Genomic DNA, 22,403 nt, shown 5'->3' on the forward strand with positions numbered 1-22,403 from the left:
ATTTCATGACAAATTCCCCCCCTTTTCTTTGAGGCCAAGGTTTTGTGGAACAGCGAAGATCACTATCAACTTAACAGGGAGGTTAAGTTAAAGGTTGTGAACTGACAAGAGCTTTCGGTGTCACACTTACAATCACATAAATACTGTTCAGTAGCACCAATACCTACTGAATACAAGGCCCCTTAAGTACATACACCATTTTAACCCTGGAACAGTCTGTCAACAACTATGCTTTTTCCTCTGTGACTTGATCCCTGGAGGCACAAGATGACTTAGTTCTGTTTCCCGGAGCTTTTCTTGGTATTAACTTATTTGAAGCAGGGGTCTTTCTTTCCCCCTAGACAAGTGATTATTAGTGAGCATAAGAATCATTTAGGATAATTTTTAGAAGGCATATTCCCAGGCCACCTCCCTAGAGATTTAGCTTCACTGGGCCTGACATCTTGCCAGGACTCTGTTTTTAACAAGTATCCCAGGTGATTCCAGTGAAGTTGCTCCATGGAACAGCCTTTGACAAACACTGTAGTGGAATCTTGAGTGTTTTTAAGTACTGAACGGGTCAACTAGTGCTTACTGGTGACTTGAGCTCATTTTATTTTGATGACAGAAGTATCAGGGTGGGAAAAAGTAACAGTTCAGACTGAGTCACAAACCAATACATGTCATATGAGTTGACTGAATGATGATAGAGGCAACGTTACCAAAGTAAATTCAGATCCATAGTCTCTTTTTTTTTTTTTGCGGTACGCGGACCTCTCACTGTTGTGGCCTCTCCCGTTGCGGAGCACAGGCTCCGGACACGCAGGCCCAGCGGCCATGGCTCACGGGCCCAGCTGCTCTGCGGCACATGGGATCTTCCCAGACCGGGGCACGAACCAGTGTCCCCTGCATCAGCAGGCGGACTCTCAACCACTGCGCCACCAGGGAAGCCCCCATAGTCTCTTATAAGAAACTTTGTTAATTAAAGTTACCAAAATTTAGAAATAAAGAGAATGTCATTTCAACCTTATTTAACTGGTTCACCCTAGGGATATTTAAGCATATAAAGGGAAGTATCTGCCTTTTTTTTTTTTTTTTTGCAGTATGCGGGCCTCTCACTGTTGTGGCCTCTCCCATTGCAGAGCACAGGCTCCAGACGCGCAGGCTCAGCGGACATGACTCATGGGCCCAGCCGCTCTGCAGCATGTGGGATCTTCCTGGACTGGGGCACGAACCCGTGTGCCCTGCATCGGCAGGCGGACTCTCAACCACTGCGCCACCAGGGAAGCCCTATCTGCTTTTTAATGTTTAACTAGAGACATTGTGGAGCTACATGTAAACTTGTAGATTTCTATTCATAGGAAAGGTAATCCCAAAGTCAGAGTTGTGTGCCCTGTAACGCATTAACCAGGTCTGCATCTACGAAAAAATTTATTCTGATATCCTTTTATCTGACTCTATTTCTCAAGTTCCCTTGAGCCCATCTAACCATCTTAATGGTTTCTTCATTAAGCATTGAATAAAATGCTTCATTATTTCTTCATTAAGGGTTGAATAAAAGCATTAAAGTGCACTTATTTTATGTATGAGTCATGTTTAATTTTTTTGACGATTGTGCTTTGGCAGTGTTGGAGGTTCTACTGAGATGCTCAAACACACTTACGGGCCAAAGCCAATTAAACCGTACTGATCAAGAGGTACAATTTCTTGTGTTGTTTGAGCACAGGCACACCTTCTCTTGGCTCCCACAGTCCATCTCAGGCAGCAGGAGACTTTTGCTTACTCCTTCTGCCTGTGTTCTTGTTTTGTTTCTGGTTCTTGACCACATTCAGTTCTGAGTCTAGTTTGTACACGACCAATGTATTATTTCCTACTGATGGCAGCAATGGGGGTTCGGTTTTGCAGTTTGACAGTGTGGTCATCTGCATCGAGATGGGCATGTGCCTTCTGTCAGGGAGAGGGAGAAAATTCTTTGTCTCTTTATGTGCTCACATCAATTAAGAAAATATTTTGTACATATTAAAAAGGAAAACAGTTTTTGGAGAGAGAAACTGGTGAGGCTGTGTTTCTGTTTTGACCTGTGGCTCAGCGAGATTATGTATGTATCTGTGTGTCTAAGATTGAGAAAAAGCCTTAACCTCTCACTGTAAATCTGAAACTAAGATTGAGAAAAAGCCTTAACCTCTCACTGTAAATCTGAAATATTGTCCTACCTCTGGAAGTTATTAATAAATTAATGGCAAAGACTCAAAATAAAGGGGCTCATTTTTGTGTGGGTTTACAGACATTAATACCTACATGAGTGAACCATTCCTAAAATTATTCCAGAAAATAAACCGAATTTTAAATGTGACAGTTTTTAAAGATAAAACAAATCACTGGCCCAAATGCATGTTTATATAAGAATCCAAGTTCATATAATCAAGATGAACCACTGGAAAAATAAGACTACCTTGATAGTCTTGGTTATGGAAACAGTGATATATCTTTCCTGCCATTATAGCAGAGTTCAGTATTATATAAGAATACATTTTAAAGGTTTAATTTTGTTTTCATGAATTTCCCAAACTTCTTACACTTGCTTATTGATTAAATAAGTCACACTACTCCTACATTATTTTTAAGATTATGAAAAATGTAAAAATACATTCAGGTAAAATAAATTATAATTCTGACAAGCTTTTTGATATAAACAGTAATTATGTCTGTATCACTTCAACTTAAACGTAATTCCCTAGGTCCTTCATTAACTAAAAAGTCTTGGACTAACTGTAGAGTTAATTACTGGAAAATCTTCAGATACCTGGATAATTTCTAAGTAAAACACAATACTAAAACCCAAGCACAGGTTTAACATATGTACCTTTAGTTTCTTTACCATAGAGTGGTTATAATTTTGTATATTATTAGATGTGCTCATGCTTGCCACTTTAAGAATGTATAAAGATCATATGTGTGGCTATAAGGACTGAGTTTTTCTTGTTTGTTTGCTAAACTGTAAGATAAGCAATTAGCAATTACCTGCCTCTCAGCAAAATAGTAGTTAGTTTATTTGGAGCACTGAGCAGCAGAGAAATACAACTGAATATGCAAGGTAGTGGGGATGTAATTTTGTTTTCTCAAGAAAATCAGAGTAGTATTGTTCAAAAGGAAAGTGTCTGTTTGTTCCTGAATATGAAAGAGCATAGTGGAGAACAAAATTTGAGTTTGTATAACAAGTTGGAGATTTAGAGGGAACTGCATTTTATTTACCTTGGTTTAAAATACCTGAGTCTGGGGCTTCCCTGGTGGCGCAGTGGTTGAGAGTCCGCCTGCCGATGCAGGGGACGTGGGTTCGTGCCCCCGTCTGGGAAGATCCCACATGCCACGGAGCGGCTGGGCCCGTGAGCCATGGCCACTGAGCCTGCGCGTCCGGAGCCTGTGCTCCGCAACGGGAGAGGCCACAACAGTGAGAGGCCCGCATACCACACACACAAAAATAAATAAATAAAATAAAATGAAATAAAACACCTGAGTCTGAAAAATAATGAAATATGTTAAAATTAACAGTTTGCTTAGTTTTGATGGGCTTATTAAGTTAATTTGAAAACACTTACTGCCAAATATTTTATTAATATTTGAACCAGAACTTGTCTCTCTGTTAAAATGACGAGTCTTGAAATATTTAGTCTTAACAATGCACAGTAAATGGCTACTCTTTATTGTAACCTGTCCAAATAGGATTCCACACTCACCAGGATAATCTTCTGTGCTTTGCGTTGCTTCGTGTCCTTGATTTAACAAAAATAATAGAGGACAAAGTGTACTCAGTTCTGAAGGTGCTAAGGTCAGAGGCTAGGTTCTGCATGAGCAGACAGACGGGGGCAGGATGGAAGCAGAGTAGAGAACTGGCAGGAGTTACACAGTGTACAGGCCCCACAGTGCTTCAGCCAACCCCCTGGGGAACCCTGGAATGTATATGGCTCAGAGTGTCCAGAGCTGGACCAAAATGGCAAGGCCTGTCCACCTGGGATGACTGGATATCAGCCACCCTGAAAGGAGAGCACTTAAACAAGGCAGCTCTGGGCAGCTGAGCAAAGCCCTTGGGAGCTGAACGCTTGAGGCTGCCTGCTGATGGCTGGGCAGCAAGTCCTTCCATGAACAGGAACGCTACGTGCACAATCCCCTATGGTCATGTTATCTTCTACTGCGTCCATTTTGAAATATTGTAATGTTACCTTGATTAAATAGATAGCCAAGTATTTTATCTTAAGGATCCATCGATCCTGGGACCTCCCTGGTGGCAGAGTCGTTAAGAATCCGCCTGCCAGTGCAGTGGACACCAGGGTTCGATCCCCGGTCTGGGAAGCTCCCACATGCTGCAGAGCAACTAAGCCCGTGCGCCATAACTACTGAGCCTGTGCTCTAGAGCCCGCGCTCCGCAACAAGAGAAGTCACTGCAATGAGAAGCCCACGCACCACAACGAAGAGTAGTCCCCACTCGCCACAACTAGAGAAAGCCCACGCGCAGAAATGAAGGACCCAATGCAGCCAAAAATAATTAAAAAAAAAAAAATCCATTGATTCTATCTTAATCAGGTGAGACATCTCTTCTAACAACTCTTGGTTTTGCCTTCAAGATCAGAACTCACATTTAGAGAAGGCAAATTTCCAGATTTCTTTTTATCATTTAAAACTAACTTTGCAGTTTCCCATTCAGCCTCTGGATAACCACAAATATGTCTTCCTGCCTTAGAAAAAAGAAGGACCCTAGAAATGATAGGGCATGTTTGGGATTTTTTGATTTTTCTCCATTAGCTCAACACTATTATAGGGACACTCTTGTAAGTTGTCAAATCAAAGGATGAATGGTACAGATGAACCTATTTGCAGGGCAGGAATAGACAGACGCAGGGAACGGATGTGTGGACACGGGTGGGGGAAGGGGGATAAACTGGGAGATTGGGATTGACCTATGTGCACTGCCATGTGTAAAAGAGATAGCTAGTAGGACCCTGCTGTACAGCCCAGGGAGATCAGCTCAGGCCCCTGTGGTGACCTAGATGGATGGGATGGGGCGGGGGATGTTGGTGGGAGGAAGAGGATATATGTATGCATATGGCTGATTCACTTCATTGTACAGCAGAAACTAACACGACATTGTAAAGCAACTATATCCCAATTAAAAAAAAAAGGATGAATGTGTACAGGATATATATTAATAAAATGTTTGAGAGGACACTCTTCACAGTGTTTCTCAAAGTGTGGTCCCCAGACCACCACCAGCAGCATTACTGAGAATCTTGTTCACTTAAGGGAACAAAATTTGCCACCCCAATATGTGTCTCTTTGGCATGAGGGTTATTTTAGGCTTATTACTTTTAAGAAACAGGCAACTCAGGAAGTCTTTTTTTTTTTTTTAACCTCTCATTTAAACTGCCTAAAATAATTTATATTAAGGGCCTGGTCCAGGAACAGCCCTGTCGCCAGAGACATCTACAAAGATTACAGGCGAGGTGTGGTAGGGGGAACAGGAGACTAGTGTGTGTCCCACTGTCTCTGTACAGCATTAGCAGATGTTTGGTTATCAAACATTTGTTTCTCCATCTCTGTGAATTACCTTCCTTCCCTTTGAAGTCCCAGATCCCTATCCCCTTCTTGTCTCAGATGGTACATAAGCTTCAACGGAACCCCCTCCACTCCCATAAATACATAATTAAATTTGACTTTCTCCTGTTAATGTCTTGTGTCAATTTAATTCTTAGACCAGCCAGAAGAACCTAGAGGATAGAGGAAAGTTCTTTTCCCCACACGCTAGAAATACCAATTCTAGAGACCCACCTCAGACCTACCTACCTACCTACCTACCTGAATGAGAAATTCTCTGGGTGGGGCCCATCAGTCTGGATTTTACACAAGCCCTCCATGTGATACTAGTTCCTGACAAAGCTTGAAAACCATTGCCTCACAGAACTGATAGAAATGCCCTAGAAATGTGTTAATACCCTCACTCTGCTTTATATATCCTTACCCTCAAGAGTAACATTGGCCAAATTCAAATGATTTATGTATTTTATTGCAATAGAGAACTTTACCCTCTTGCATTTTTATACTATTGGCTACTGTAATAAATTAATCACAGCCCCTAGCCTCATAATCAAACCGGTTTCTGTCCTACCAGGATGCTTGCCTGAAGACTCTGCTGTAAGCTACAGGCAGAGTTTGTATCTTCAACAACAGAAAAAGATGGTCTCAGCAACTCCTAGAAAGGTCTACACCAGTGATTTCCAGGCCAAGACTCACAGATCAGGCTTTGGAGCTTAAAGATAACATCACTTAAGACAGCTAATTATTCCTGAAGACAGTCAGGATCTGCAAAACACTTTTTGCCCCAGAAGTAGACAACTTCATGAAAGTTAAACAAAAATTACAGCAGACTAAATGAACCAACAACAGAAATTTAATTGTAGTTATTTATTTTGGAATGTATTCAGTATTATTTTTAGTGTTCTATTTTCTAATCAGTATATGAGAAAACCTCTCTCAAATTAGTAGACTATGCTTCTAAAGACTGAATCATTTGACAAATGATATCCAATTCTTACTGACCCTCAGAATTCAAATGATTTTTAGAGAGTCTCCTTATTTGTAATGAAAGTGTTTATTTGCTCTCTTTACTTTTAATGAAAACATGGTTATTTGCATATATTCTCTCCTAGTAAGGAGAGTCAGTTCTCCCTAGTAAGGTATAATTATACAGACTGGGCAACCACAACCATACCTAGAGTGTCACATAAGAATCCTTCTTATTTGATACGGTATAACAAGCAAAAAAGAATACAAATTAAAGAATAAAAATAGTTCTTGATGCATGGAGACAATGCTTACCAATCCTTCCCAGGAAAGCTGGCCCAGAATCTATTCTAATGCTTAGAAGGATCCAGCCTTAGAGTGTTAAGTCACTTCCTAATAGTCAGAACCTTATAAAATGTTGGGAATATCTATGAGATGGAACTTCACCCCAACTTACAGGTACTGCAAGTAAAATTTCATGATGGGAGATTCTTAGCCTTGGCTTCCTAGACTCAAGATAGAAAAGTAATAGAAGTGCCAGCTAGGATTGGAACCAAGATGGCGGAGTAGAAGGACGTGCTCTCACTCCCTCTTGCGAGAGCACCAGAATCACAACTAGCTGCTGGAAAATCATCGACAGGAAGACACTGGAACTCTCCAAAAAAGATACCCCACATCCAAGGACAACGGAAAAGCCACAGTGAGACGGTAGGAGGGGTGCAATCACAGTAAAATCTAGTCCCATAAATGCTGGGTGGGTGACTCACAGGCTGGAGAACACTTATACCACAGAACTCCACCCACTGGAGTGAAGGTTCTGAGCCCCACGTCAGGCTTCCCAATCTGGGTGTCTGGCAACGGGAGGAGGAATTCTTAGAGAATCAGACTTTGAAGGCTACTGGGATTTGATTGCAGGAATTCGACAGAACTGGGGGAAAGAGAGACTCCACTCTTGGAGGGCACTCACAAAGTGGTGTGCACATCAGGACACAGGGGAAGGAGCAGTGACCCCAGGGGAGACTGAACCAGACCTACCTGTTAGTGTGGGAGGGTCCCCTGCAGAGGCGAGGGGTGGCTGTGGCTCACCATGGGGACAAGGACACTGGTAGCAGAAGTTCTGGGAAGTAGTCCTTGGCGTGAGCCCTCCCAGAGTCCACCACTATCCCCAACAAAGAGCCCAGGTAGGCTCCAGTGTAGGGTTGCCTCAGGCCAAACAACCAACAGGGAGGGAATCCAGCCCCACCCATCGGCAGTCAAGTGGACTAAAGTTTTACTGAGCTCTGCCCACCAGAGCAACACCCAGCTCCACCCACCACGAGTCCCTCCCATCAGGAAATTTGCACAACCCTCTTAGATAGCCTCATCCACCAGAGGGCAGACAGCAGAAGCAAAAAGAACTACAGTCCTGCAGCCTGTGGAACAAAAACCACATTCACAGAAAGACAGACAAGATGAAAAGGCAGAGGGCTATGTACCAGATGAAGGAACAAGATAAAACCCCAGAAAAACAACTAAATGAAGTGGAGATAGGCAACCTTCCAGAAAAAGAATTCAGAATAATGATAGTGAAGATGATCCAGGACCTCGGAAAAAGAATGGAGGCAAAGATTGAGAAGATGCAAGAAATGTTTAAAAAAGAACTAGAAGAATTAAAGAACAAACAAACAGAGATGAAAAATACAATAACTGAAATGAAAACTGCACTAGAAGGAATCAATAGCAGAATAACTGAGGCAGAATGGATAAGTGACCTGGAAGACAGAATGGTGGAATTTACTGATGCGGAACAGAATAAAGAAAAAACAATGAAAAGGAATGAAAACAGCCTAAGAGACCTCTGGGACAACAATAAATGCAACAACATTCGCATTGTAGGGATCCCAGAAGGAGAAGAGAGAGAGAGACAGGACCAGAGAAAATATTTGAAAAGATTATAGTCAAAAACTTCCCTAACATGGGAAAGGAAAAAGCCACCCAAGTCCAGGAAGCACAGAGAGTCCCACGCAGGATAAACCCAAGGAGAAACACACCGAGACACATAGAATCAAATTGGCAAAAATTAAAGACAAAGAAAAATTATTGAAAGCAGCAAGGGAAAAATGACAAATAACATACAAGGGAACTCCCATAAGGTTAACAGTTGATTTCTCAGCAGAAACTCTACAAGCCAGAATGGAGTGGCATGATATACTTAAAGTGATGAAACGGAAGAACCTACAACCAAGATTACTCTACCCAACAAGGATCGCATTCAGATTCAATGGAGAAATCAAAAGCTTTACAGACAAGCAAAAGCTAAGAGAATTCAGCACCACCAAACCAGCTCTACAACAAATGCTAAAGGAACTTCTCTAAGTGGGAAACACAAGAGAAGAAAAGGACCTACAAAAACAAACCCAAACAATTAAGAAAACGGTAATAGGAACATACATACCAATAATTACCCCAAACGTGAATGGATTAAATGCTCCAACCAAAAGACACAGGCTTGCTGAATGCATACAAAAACAAGACCCATACATATGCTATCTACAAGAGACCCACTTCAGATGTAGGGACACATTCAGACTGAAAGGGAGGGGATGGAAAAAGATATTCCATGCAAATGAAAATCAAAAGAAAGCTAGAGTAGCAATACTCATATCAGATAAAATACACTTTAATATAAAGAATGTTACAAGAGACAAGGAAGGACAGTACATAACGATCAGGGGATCAATCCAAGAAGAAGATATAACAATTATAAATATATATCCACCCAACATAGGAGCACCTCAATACATAAGGCAACTGCTAACAGCTATAAAAGAGGAAATTGACAGTAACACAGTATTAGTGGGGGACTTAACACCTCACTTACACCAATGGACAGAGCATCCAAAATGAAAATATATAAGGAAACAGAAGCTTTAAATGACACAATAGACCAGATAGATTTAATTGATATTTATAGGACAGTCTATCCAAAAACAGCAGATTACACTTTCTTCTCAAGTGCGCACAGAACATTCTCCAGGTTAGATCCCATTTTGGGTCACAAATCAAGCCTCAGTAGATTTAAGAAAATTGAAATCATATCAAGCATCTTTTCTGACCACAACGCTATGAGATTAGAAATGAATTACAGGGAAAAAAACATAAAAAACACAAACACATGGAGGCTAAACAATACGTTACTAAATAACCAAGAGATCACTGAAGAAATCAAAGAGGAAATCAAAAAATACAAATGACAATGAAAACACAACGATCCAAAACCTATGGGATACAGCAAAAGCAGCTCTAAGAGGGAATTTTATACCTATACAAGCCTGCCTCAAGAATCAAGAAAAATCTCAAAACAATCTAAACTTACACCTAAAGGAACTAGAGAAAGAACAAACAAAACCCAAAGTTAGCAGAAGAAACGAAATCATAAAGATCAGAGCAAAAATAAATGAAATAGAAACAAAGAAAACAATAGCAAAGATCAGTAAAACTAAAAGCTGATTCTTTGAGAAGATAAACAAAATTGATAAACCATTAGCCAGATGCATCAAGAAAAAGAGGGAGAGGACTCAAATCAATAAAATTAGAAATGAAAAAGGAGAAGTTACAACAGACACCACAGAAATACAAAGCATCCTAAGAGACTGCTACAAGCAACTGTATGCCAGTAAAATGGACAACCTGGAAGAAACGGACAAATTCTTAGAAAGGTATAACTTTCCAAGACTGAACCAGGAAGAAATAGAAAATATGAACAGACCAATCACAAGCAATGAAATTGAAACTGTGATTAAAAATCTTCCAACAAACAAAAATCCAGCACCAGATGGCTTCACAGGTGAATTCTATCAAACATTTAGAGAAGAACTAACAGCCATGCTTCTCAAACTCTTCCAAAAAATTGCAGAGGAAGGAACACTCCCAAACTCATTCTATGAGGCCACCATCACCCTGATACCAAAACCAGACAAAGATACTACAAAAGAAGAAAATTACAGACCAATATCACTGATGAATACAGATGCAAAAATCCTCAACAAAATACTAGCAAACAGAATCCAACAACACATTAAAAGGATCATGACCAAGTGGGATTTATCCCAGGGATGCAAGGATTCTTCAATATATGCAAATGAATCAATGTGATACACCATATTAACAAACTGAAGAATAAAACCCATATGATCATCTCAATAGATGCAGAAAAAGCTTCTGACAAAATTCAACACCCATTTATGATAAAAACTCTCCAGAAAGTGAGCATAGAGGGAACCTACCTCAACATAATAAAGGCCATATATGACAAACCCACAGCAAACATCATTCTCAATGGTGAAAAACTGAAAGCACTTCCTCTAAGATCAGGAACAAGACAAGGATGTCCAATCTCGCCACTATTATTCAACATAGTTTTGGAAGTCCTAGCCATGGCAATCAGAGAAGAAAAAGAAATAAAAGGAATACAAATTGGAAAACAAGTAGTAAAACTGTCACTGTTTGCAGATGACAGGATGCTACTATACATAGAAAATCCTAAAGATGCCACCAGAAAACTACTAGAGCTAATCAATGAATTTGGTAAAGTTGCAGGATACAAAATTAATGCACAGAAATCTCTTGCATTCCTATATACTAATGATGAAAAATCTGAAAGAGAAATTAAGGAAACACTCCCATTTACCACTGCAACAAAAAGAATAAAATACCTAGGAATAAACCTACCTAGGGAGACAAAAGACCTGTATGCAGAAAACTATAAGACACTGATGAAAGAAATTAAAGATGATACCAACCAATGGAGAGATATACCATGGTCTTGGATTGGAAGAATCAATATTGAGAAAATGACTATACTACCCAAAGCAATCTACAGATTCAATGCAATCCCTATCAAATTACCAATGGCATTTTTTTTACAGAACTAGAACAAAAAATCTTAAAATCTGTATGGAGACACAAAAGACCCCGAATAGCCAAAGCAGTGTTGTGGGGAAAAAATGGAGCTGGAGGAATCAGACTCCCTGACTTCAGGCTATACTATAAAGCTATAGTAATCAAGACAATATGGTACTGGCACAAAAACAGAAACATAGATCAATGGAACAAGATAGAAAGCCCAGAGATAAACCCATGTACCTATGGTCAACTAATCTATGACAAAGGAGGCAAGGATATACAATGGAGAAAAGACAGTCTCTTCAATAAGTGGTGCTGGGAAAACTGGACAGCTACATGTAAAAGAATGAAATTAGAACACTCCCTAACATCATACACAAAAGTAAACTCAAAATGGATTCGAGACCTAAATATAAGACCAGACACTATAAGACTCTTAGAGGAAAACATAGGAAGAACACTCTTTGACATAAATCACAGCAAGATCTTTTCTGATCCACCTCCTAGAGTAATGGAAATAAAAACACAAATAAACAAATGGGACCTAATGAAACTTCAAAGCTTTTGCACAGCAAAGGAAACCATAAACAAGATGGAAAGACAACCCTCAGAATGGGAGAAAATATCTGCAAATGAACCAACGGACAAAGGATTCATCTCCAAAATATATAAACAGCTCGTGCAGCTGAATATTAAAAAAACAACCAACCCAATCCAAAAATGGGCAGAAGACCTAAATAGACATTTCTACAAAGAAGATATACAGATGGCCAAGAAGCACATGAAAAGCTGCTCAACATCACTAATTATTAGAGAAATGCAAATCAAAACTACAATGAGGTATCACCTCACACCAGTTAGAATGGGCATCATCAGAAAATCTACAAACAACAAATGCTGGAGAGGGTGTGGAGAAAAGGGAACCCTCCTGCACTGCTGGTGGGAATGTAAATTGATACAGCCACTATGGAGAACAGTATGGAGGTTCCTTAAAAATCTAAAAATATAATTACCATAGGATCCAGCAATCCCACTACTGGGCATATACCCTGAGAAAACCATAATTCAAAAAGACACATGCACCCCAATGTTCATTGCAGCACTATTTACAATAGCCAGGTCATGGAAGAAACCTAAGTGCCCATCAACAGATGAATGGATAAAGAAGATGTGGTACATGTATACAATGGAATATTACTCAGCCAAAAAAAGGAACGAAATTGGGTCATTTGTTGAGACGTGGATGGATCTAGAGACTGTCATACAGAGTGAAGTAAGTCAGAAAGAGAAAAACAAATATCATATATTAATGCATATATGTGGTACCTAGAAAAATGGTACAGATGAACTGGTTTGCAGGGCAGAAATTGAGACACAGATGTAGAGAACAAACATATGGACACCAAGGGTGGAGAGCGGCGGGGGTGGGGGGGTGTGATGAATTGGGCAATTGGGATTGACATGTATACACTGATGTGTATAAAATTGATGACTAATAGGAACCTGCTGTATAGAAAATGTATATATATATATTACTCAAGTCAAAAAAATAATAATAAAATTAAATTAAAAAAGAAGTGCCAGCTAAAAATTGTCACTTGCCATCTGGTTCTACTATAATGAAGTCACTAACTGCTGCAGTCACTGACCTTCAACACACCCTGAAAGGAGTTCAGGACAAAGACCAGGAATGAGGCACTCTGTGCTCTGGGGGAAATACGAGCAGAATAGGACTTCAGTTAGTTAGATATTCAGAAGATTTTATAAGCCCAGTTTCTTATACCTTCTCCATCTTAGTTTGCAAAAGACTATATGCCAGAAGAGGCTTATATGTGTTAATTTACACCTCTTGCTGCACCTATGTAAATAATCAGGCCAAAATTAAATAAGGCTAACTTTTGTTGCTCTCAAGAATAAGCTTCAGAAATTATTTATGGTCATAGTGGGGGTTGAGGGAGAAGCTGAGAGAAAAATATCCAAAAATTGGAAATAAAGCTTAAGGATAACTGCATGTCCTTTCAATGTCATTGTTTAATTAAGCATTGTATAAATATTTTAGAGAATGTCCCTATGTATTTGACTTCGTTATTTAATATTAAATCAAAGCACTGATACTTTTAAATCACATGATAATTTGTAGGTTCCTCCTGAATAAAGCTCTTAATTTGTTAGCCATTCACCATTTTTTAATCTAGTCACACACATTTATTTCAGCTTTCCTTTGACTGTCTGCATAAATCTTTATTTCCCAAATTCTCCTTTGAACTAGGCTTACCATCTTACTGGTTTCCTCATCAAGTAATGAGTTGAATAAAATCTTTAACATGTGTTCATTTTACACTTGAGGTTTTTTGTTTTGTTTTGTTTTTACTTTTTTGAAAATTCTGCTTTGATACTTGGAACCAGATACTTTGGAATTCAGAAGCAGATTCTAGAAGGTGCAGGGATTTTATATATTTTTATTTTATAGAAATACACAACTCCCAGCAACATCTGGGAGAGCACCCCATAAGCAAACATCTTGATGTTTCTTCAGTGAAGCACATAAATATTTATACTCAGTGGGATTAAAGACAAGATTGTAAAATAGCTTCATGTCATTTCAGGTTTGGTTTTACCACTGAATGAGTCCAGAACACATCGGGATGCTACCAAATGAGTTATGAAAAGTGTGTCAGTTTTCAGCACTTGTTGGATTTTGGTAGTCACTTAAGGGACTATGAACCTAAAATTTCTATTACCATCTCAAACTACAGTTACTCAGTTACAGGAGACTCATGTCAAAGATAATAAGAGAAGGAGGAAGTGTGAAGCCTCAGAAACCATTCATAATTTAATACCCTAGAATGTAATCCAATGTGAGTCATTTCTTTGAGGAGAGTAGTAGAGTTGGAAAATGTAACATTCTCAAAGTAATGACTAAAGCTTCATGACCCAGGCTTTAAAAGACTTCATAATCAAGCGCCCTAGTAAGCAAATAAAAAACAGCAAACAAAACTGAAAAAAAGAAACTTGTATAAACAACTTTCTGAAGTTTAGAAGATAACTTTTCCTATAGTAATACTTCATGATAAATATAAACTTCTGCATAATATAACAAACCTTTTGCAGTCTTTCAATAAGTGAAATACTTAAAAACGACACATCCAGAGAAACAGAATTTACTGATGGCAAGATTGAAAAGGGCTATGTCAAGTCATGTGAAATATACTCTTCAATGAGTAAAGATGATCTCTACATTGAGGGTAAAAAACAGAGATTAAGTTAAAACATGGATCAGTTTATAAAACCAGGAACAGAGAAAGATGAAAGGAAGTTTTACTGCAAAGAATATGCTGTTATATCTTATACAAGTTTTTCACAACATTTATGTAATATTTTGAGTATCAATGACTTTGATTTGAATTTCAAAGTACTAATTAAATTCCTTAACTTTCATCCTAGTAAGCAATAAGTTTTCGTTTGTTTTTAGAAAAGGATGCAGAGAAAGGCAGAGATTTCTGGCTTTTTAAGACAGTATTTATGGTTATTCCCTTCCCCCTCCTCCCTCAATTCAACAGAAAGACAAAATGATATAGAAAGAAGAGGGAACAAGATGGATAGGGAGCTCTGGACGAGCTGGGGTCACAGGCGGATGAAAGGACTGCATGAACACCCCATGGTGCAGACAGTCCTCCTTTGGTTGCCTGCAGACTTACGCGCAATATTGAATGACCTGGGACCGTATCAAGGGAAGCTCAAAGCTCAGTACTGAAGCCTCTGCCAGTTGGGCCACTCCACTCATCTCTGTCATCCTCTGGGCAACCTGTCTTGATATATGAGCCTTCCTTAATACAGGCAATTTCCTCTGGGGACTGTCTCAGCCCCCGAAGGAAGGTTTTCTTTGCTGACCCTCTTCTTGCCACCATCCTAGGTGTCTGCAGAGGTGAGTTTGTATCTATCTGTATGTCATCTGCCTACCCAACCATCGTTTATCTAAGTATATATTCTAACACAAATATGTTCCCTCTGCATAATTTTCGCACATAATCCACATTCATGAACTATATTCCTGGAACTTCTGAGACAGGATTTGATTCAATTCAAAACAATAAAAGGATGAGAAATGGAGAACCTTCAATTAGTAAAGGCCCTAAACGCCATCTCTCTCAAAACTTATCCTATCGAAAAATAGGACAGCCTGAATCATTTTTTAACATCAAGGAATATTTATTGTTTCTTAGTAAATAATTTACTATTTGAAAAACTTCTGCGCCCAGAAACTTTTGATACTATGGTGAAAAAAATTTATAAGTAAGCTATTAATCTTTCATCTCTATTAATCTAGGAGTGACCTGTGTTTCACGTGTTACAATTCACCCTTCCTCTAAGAAACAGAATAAGAGATCTGTGGTTTTAATTTACATTTTACATTTAATACATGTACATATTTAACACATTAAAAAAATTTTAAAGACATTATTCTCAGCCTTTGAAGTTGAAGATTTGTCTAGAATGTTCTCCCTGCCCTCCTCCCCGTCCCTTCTTCCATACACTGTTCGTGTAGAAGTCTCTTACAAGGACAACCCCCGGTGAAGTCCTCCTTACATGCTTTCCCATCAACAACACAGGGTAATCAGCTTGTAATTATTTTATCAGTTCACAGGTTAGTTACCCCAGCTAAACTGTAAGTATAACCCCCAATTGGGCAATACAGTTAAACAGGAGAATAAAGAAGGGAAGAAAGAGTAAACTAATGTTTAACGAGATGATGTAAAAAAGTCAGTGATTCTGCCCGGTGAAGGAGGCCGTCAAGGCCTATCAATGGGAGCTTCTCTCTAGACATCCAAGAATACGAAACACTTCCCATAACTGCTGCGCATACGAGAAAAATCAGGATAGAGCCCAGAGCATGGCAGCATCATTCTGACGTGGAAATACCATCCTAGGGAGTACACATTACAGGAGAGTTCAGCTCCTTCGGTTAGGGTCCCACATATATATGCATCATCAGAAAACGGGGATCAATGGAACTATAAAGTGTTACCTTTGTACTTAAGGTAGGAATTTCAGAATCTTCAGTGTAAGGGGTCTGAGAAATCAATACAGTTGGGAGAGAGTGATGCCAGGCAACTGCTGCTTCCATGCAAATGTCATGGATGTAGAAGAGCAGAGACTCCTAAAAAGGGGGGCAACCTGGAGCCAGGAGGGCCAACAAGGAGAGTCCAGGCAGGTCCTAGACAGAGACACAGGCCTGGGCTGCATGTGACTGACTCATCTGAAGAGGGCTAGAGGTTAGTCTCAGAACAAGGTTGCCTATTTTCTTTGTGGAATCGCTACGCCTCTATGAGACAAGTGGCAGGTATAAATGTGACGCACTGATACTGAAATCACCATGGCTCCTCGCCATCCCAACTCAGCCTCAGCCCCACCGTCCCCGCCTTCGCACAGTCTGCTGCTGCTATCTGCAAACTGCTGGGAGTGTTGCACAGGCACTCAAAGAGGTTCGCTCATGTTCCTCCCCTTCTCCGGACTTCCTGACAAGGTACCTCACCGCCACCTTAGCTGCCTGCCCTCCCCTAGGGATGCTCCGCTGCCAGGCACAGCTGTCCTTGCCCAGATACCACCCCCACACTTCAAAAGGTCAAGGCTAACTGTGGTCCATAACCCAGTGGTTATTTTACCTCCCATACAATCGGAGCTGTTTCCCACACCTATGCAGCAACTCTGCTCATTGCCCGTCTCTCCAGATGGTTCTCTGCTCAGTTTTCCACTGGAGATGGGCAGCAGACCACTGGCGACAATGGTCATCTCTCCAGCCCTCCCTTCATCCATGACATTTTCAGTAAGAGATGGATGTCCCTTGAATCCAGGCTCACCTCGCAGTTTGCTTTGGCAACCAGAATGTAGCAAAGGTGGCATGTGCCTTACCCACCTTCTGCAACCACCAGGAGCAAAAGCCCAGCTCACTGGCTGGGGTGTGAGGGACCACATGACCAGCTACCCCTCAGTCCAGGTGACAGCCGGCCAACTCCCGGAGGCAGGGCCACCTAATTGGCCTGCAGCTCATCACAGATGCATGAGGCAGTCAAGCCAACATCAGAACCACCCAGCTGGGGCCAGCCTAAATTGCTGACCCACCGAGTCACGAGTTATATAACTGGTGGTTATTTTAAGCCATTAAATTTGGGGGCGGTTTCTTACACAGTCATAAGTAATTAACAGACCCATGACAAATGGTCCACATAGTAGGTAACTCTCTAGATCACTTCACTCCCTCCAGAGAGATATTTGAACTTCCCGTTATTATAACGTGTTAGAATATTAAAATAATGTATTACAACACTGCATTGCAGCGTTATTATGCTATCATATTATCTTGAATTGCACTATTATTTGTCCCTCCTTTTCAGAGCGCACAGGTATTCCAGGCAAAGCTGTGTCAGTGGCAGGGGGAGGAGGGGAAGAGCGTTACACCTGGAGACTCACAGTATTCCAGGAAACCCTGTTGCTTCCAGCAGCCAGGCCTTGCTGCTCAGTCTGATCCACTGGGCTAAACTTCCTCCTCCCTTGTTTTCTTTCCCCCAGGTTGCTCCCTATTCTGGCTTTCACTAACGTTCCAGTTCTTTCAGAAATATCTGTATATACTTCTCACTTGCCACTTAGGATGCCTACAGATGCAAGCACCAAAACTGGCTGTCTAAAAGAGTGAGGCCATTTTATCTTCTCACATACCAAAAAAATCCAGATGTAGACAGCTCCATGTTTGCTTAATTCAGCAGTTCCCCGGTGTCACCAAGAAGTCCTCTTTCTGCCTACCTTTAGAATAAGATGGCAGCTTTGTCCTCAGAACAGCTCTCTCCTGAGCACAAAATTATTGCCACCACTGTAGACATCAGAACTAGACAGGACAACAGCTCTTCCGAAATGTGTCTTGTTAAGAACCTTTCCCAGAAGTCAACAACCAGACCTCCTCTCAGATCTCATTAGCTAGAACTGTGTCACGTGCCTCGTTCTAAACGAGTCACTGGCAACTGGTATAGCACAATCATGATTCACTTGAGTCAGCAAGAATTTATCCCGTTAGTAGTGTCCGCTAAAATACCTAACTCCTATGTAGGAATGAGATCAAACCACTTTGCATGGTGCTCAGAGGTCCTGTGCCACTTGACGTATTTGGCCTAAGAGCCTGCTTTCAAATGTCTCTGTTCATTCCATGACAGTTCTCTGGGGCAAATTCTTTCCTAAGCTTATGTGTCAACTCAGCCAATATTCCCCATTCAGTGTGGCTTTAGATGAGGAGCAAGCACTGTGTAAGCGACTGGAGTCTGAGACACCTAATTTCACTTCCCAATACCACTCGTTCAAGTTCAACCATGCTCAGATTTGGTCCCTGAACCAGCAGCATCAGCATCACCTGGGAATTTTTTTTTTTTGGCCCCATCCCAGATTAGCAATCTGAGGGTAAGACCCAGCCATGTGTGTTTTAACAAGTCTTTCAGGCGTTCCCTAAAGTTTGAGAACCACTGCACTACATACTAGTTAATGTGGCTTTGGGCAAGACATTCTCTCTTAGGTTCAGATTGTCAGTCTTTAAAATGGGGTAATAAGATCTTAGGTTAAGATTGTCAGTCTTTAAAATGGGGTAATAAGATCCCTTAAGGTGTTATTATAAAAATTAAGAAAATGTAAAATACTTAGTACAGTGCTGGCACAAATAAACATATGTTGGCATATCTTTGTGAACATAAAGCTACATATTAATTCTTAAAATCTATATACAACCAAAGTGTATATAAACGTATTAAATGAACTGATTAAACCACATATTTTTACATATATACATCTGTTATTTTGATTTATTGATTTTATACCTTATTAATTTTATGTTTTTATTATATATACAGTTCAAAAAGAAATTAGTAAGAACTCCTTATAAAAATAGCAGTTTCCTGGCTGCACTACCACCACTTGGCTATATTTTAGCCAACTTTTGTTATTTATCTCCATATTACTGAATAGGATGCACAGACTTCTATTTCTTAATTTAACAATTTTAGACATTTCTTTCATGAGGATGAGGATTTAGTTCTCTTAAGCTACCAGTTCCTATTGCTTCATCTTCCAAATGAGATGTTATCTCAGTATTTAACTAAATCAATATTCTTTATATTACTATGACTTTGTAAATTAGGCTTTTTTAAAAAAAATCAGTAATTTATAGTGCCAATGTTTCTTGTGTACTTTTTCTCTTTTGGAGGCAATAATTGCTCAATGTTCCAACAGCTCAACTTATCCAACAGCTCAGGAAAATTAGTATCAGTAATACTTCCTACACAAATATATCAGAAATTATCAGTTCCATTTTTTTCTAGAGAACTTTCTCCTGGCTGCTGAGATTTCTCTACCACATTCTTTCACTGTGTAGGAGGTACTCTTTCCTGACCCACCTTTTCGTCTTTCTTGGCTTACTTTCAGCAGCCTCCTGACAAAGAATACAAGGAAGGCAAATGTTTCGAGTTCTTGCATGTTCACAGACGTCTCCCCTTTCACATCCATCTGATTGTCAGTTTGTGACTAGAATCGAATCCCAGGTTAGAAATCATTTTTTCATCTGAATTAGAAGGTATCATTCTAGTAGTTCCTACCTTCCAGGGCTCAGTGTCACATTTTCTCCCAGTTTACTGTATTTGCCCTCTTTTTCTTCAGTAAGTTCTCATTTTCAGTGTTTTAATATTTAATAATATCCCTTCATAGGAGTCTTTTTATTGATTGTAGCAGGTACTCTGTGGGCCCTTCACTGTTGGGAAGTTCTTATTTCTTTGATAATTTTCTCTCCAATTTTTTCTGTTCTCTTTACAGACTTGTAGATATTTGGATGTCCTGGCTAATATCTTAACTGTCTCACTGTTTGTATTCTATTGTGCGTTTCCTTTTTTTGATCATTTCAGTTTATTTTTTATTTCAGGATTTTAAAAAATCATTATTGGCTTATAAATCTCTTATCTGATATTTTTTACACATTTTTTAAAATGGTCTCTGCATTGCCTGTTACCTCCAATTTTCTCCTGTGTTTTTGTTTTGGTTGATCTTCCTGTTAGAAGCTTTCCTCAAATATCTCATGGTCCTTTGATATCTGTGTACACTGTAGAATGAGGCACAAATCTAATCTGATGCTCTGGGTTTTGGCCAATTTTTGAGACTAGATTTTACTTGTAAGATAATCAGGATATCAACTGGATTTTTCTTTGCAGAAACTCCAAGTGTCAATATTCTATTTCCTATAGCGTTTAGTTTCTGATTTGAAAAATCTTCCAATTTTCTACTCAGGGGTATGAGTTCCAAAAATAGATGAAGGGAGCTAGAAAAGCTGCCATTCAGTACATAAACTTAATCTCCAACACCCTCAAGAGAAATCAAGAAAATCACTCATTGAACAGAAAGTGACTAACATCTTTCTGTAGTGACCCAATTACACAAGCTCCTCTAAGACCTGGATAATATTGTGTTTCTCTTATGCATCTGATAGTACCTGTTATGGACTGAATTGTGTTCCCCCAAAATTCATATGTTGAAGTCCTAACCCTCAGCACTTCAGAATGTGACATTAATTAGCAATAGGGCCTTTAAAGAGGTAATTAAGGTAAGTTGAGGCCTTTAGGGTGGGCCCTAATCCAATCTCCCTAATAGACGATTAGGGATAGGAGAGACATAGAAGAGACACCAGGGATTCTTGTGCACAGAATGAGGAGCCATGTGAGGACACAGCAAGAAAACAGCCATCTGCAAACCAAGGAGAGGAGCCTCAGAGAAACCAGTCATGCCAACACCTTGATTTTGGGCTTTCAGCCCCTAAAACTGAAAATAAATCTCTTGTTTAAGCCACTCAGGCTGCAGCATTTTGTTACAGCAGCCCTAGCAAACTGATATAGTACCCACCCATGCACAGAAGTTACTAATAGTATTCATTACTGAATAACCGATTTGACTAATTGGCTCATTGGTGCCCTGCCCATATGCACTCACCTACTACTCAGGGATCGTCTACAAACAGCTCCCATACATGCTGAGAGCTTCCCTCACCCCCGGAGGCCAAGGGAGAGGGGCAGGCTACAGTTCATGCTCCTGGGGCCACATTCAACAAAGGGCCAGAGTGGTAGGCCAGATTCCTCCCCTCTTAATTGAATGTTTCCAGCCTGTGTCTCTCAGATGGTCCCCAGCCAAGCTGAGCAGCCTTTGACTACTGTCATCCCACAGCCAAGTCTTAAAACAGAAGGACTGCATAGGGGGAAGGAAAAAAAAAAAAATCAAAGAAAAAATGCCACAGTAGTTATGTATTTCAAATTATATAATCCTTTATCCCCACTACACTAATAATTCAACCTGCTGCTGCTCCAGGTTTTTTCTCTTACAGCATCAGTGGTGTCAACTGAAAAAAGGGCTGCTCTCAAATCACACTTAGGTCACATGAAAGGTTTGCATAAGGGCTTGAAAAAGAATTACAGATTTTATTATACAGTAAAATATTAAAGTTCCTACTATCTTATGCCATGAGATTTAGAAATTTAAATTTTATCAGCATAAGACATTTTGTTATACCAGTGACTCATGTCTGTTGAGGAGTTTGTGGAATGCCATTCCTCTGTAATAATTTGGAGCATGAAATCCCGGAGTGCTATTTAACTGTGTTTACCCCTAAAATTAGCATGGATTTTTGTATAATCACATACTACAGAAAAGCCACTATTAGGAAGTTTTTGGCAACAAAATGACAAAGTTCAACAAAAGTGTACAACGTGAGGATTTTAATTCCATTTGCCCTCATTTTATAATGGGCTTCAATCTAGAACTTCTCGCCCCTGGTAATTCACTCTTCCCACACCTGGGTCTTAGTTTCAGTTCCTCCCAAAGCAGATTGGATGTACCGAGCTATTTGGGAAGCCAGAAGTAACCCAGCACAAGGATGAAGGTAAGAATCCAAACTTGACTGGGTTTAAAGCCTCCAAAGG

Source organism: Hyperoodon ampullatus, assembly GCF_949752795.1.
Source record: "Hyperoodon ampullatus genome assembly, chromosome: 13".
NCBI classification, from domain to species: Eukaryota; Metazoa; Chordata; class Mammalia; order Artiodactyla; family Ziphiidae; genus Hyperoodon; species Hyperoodon ampullatus.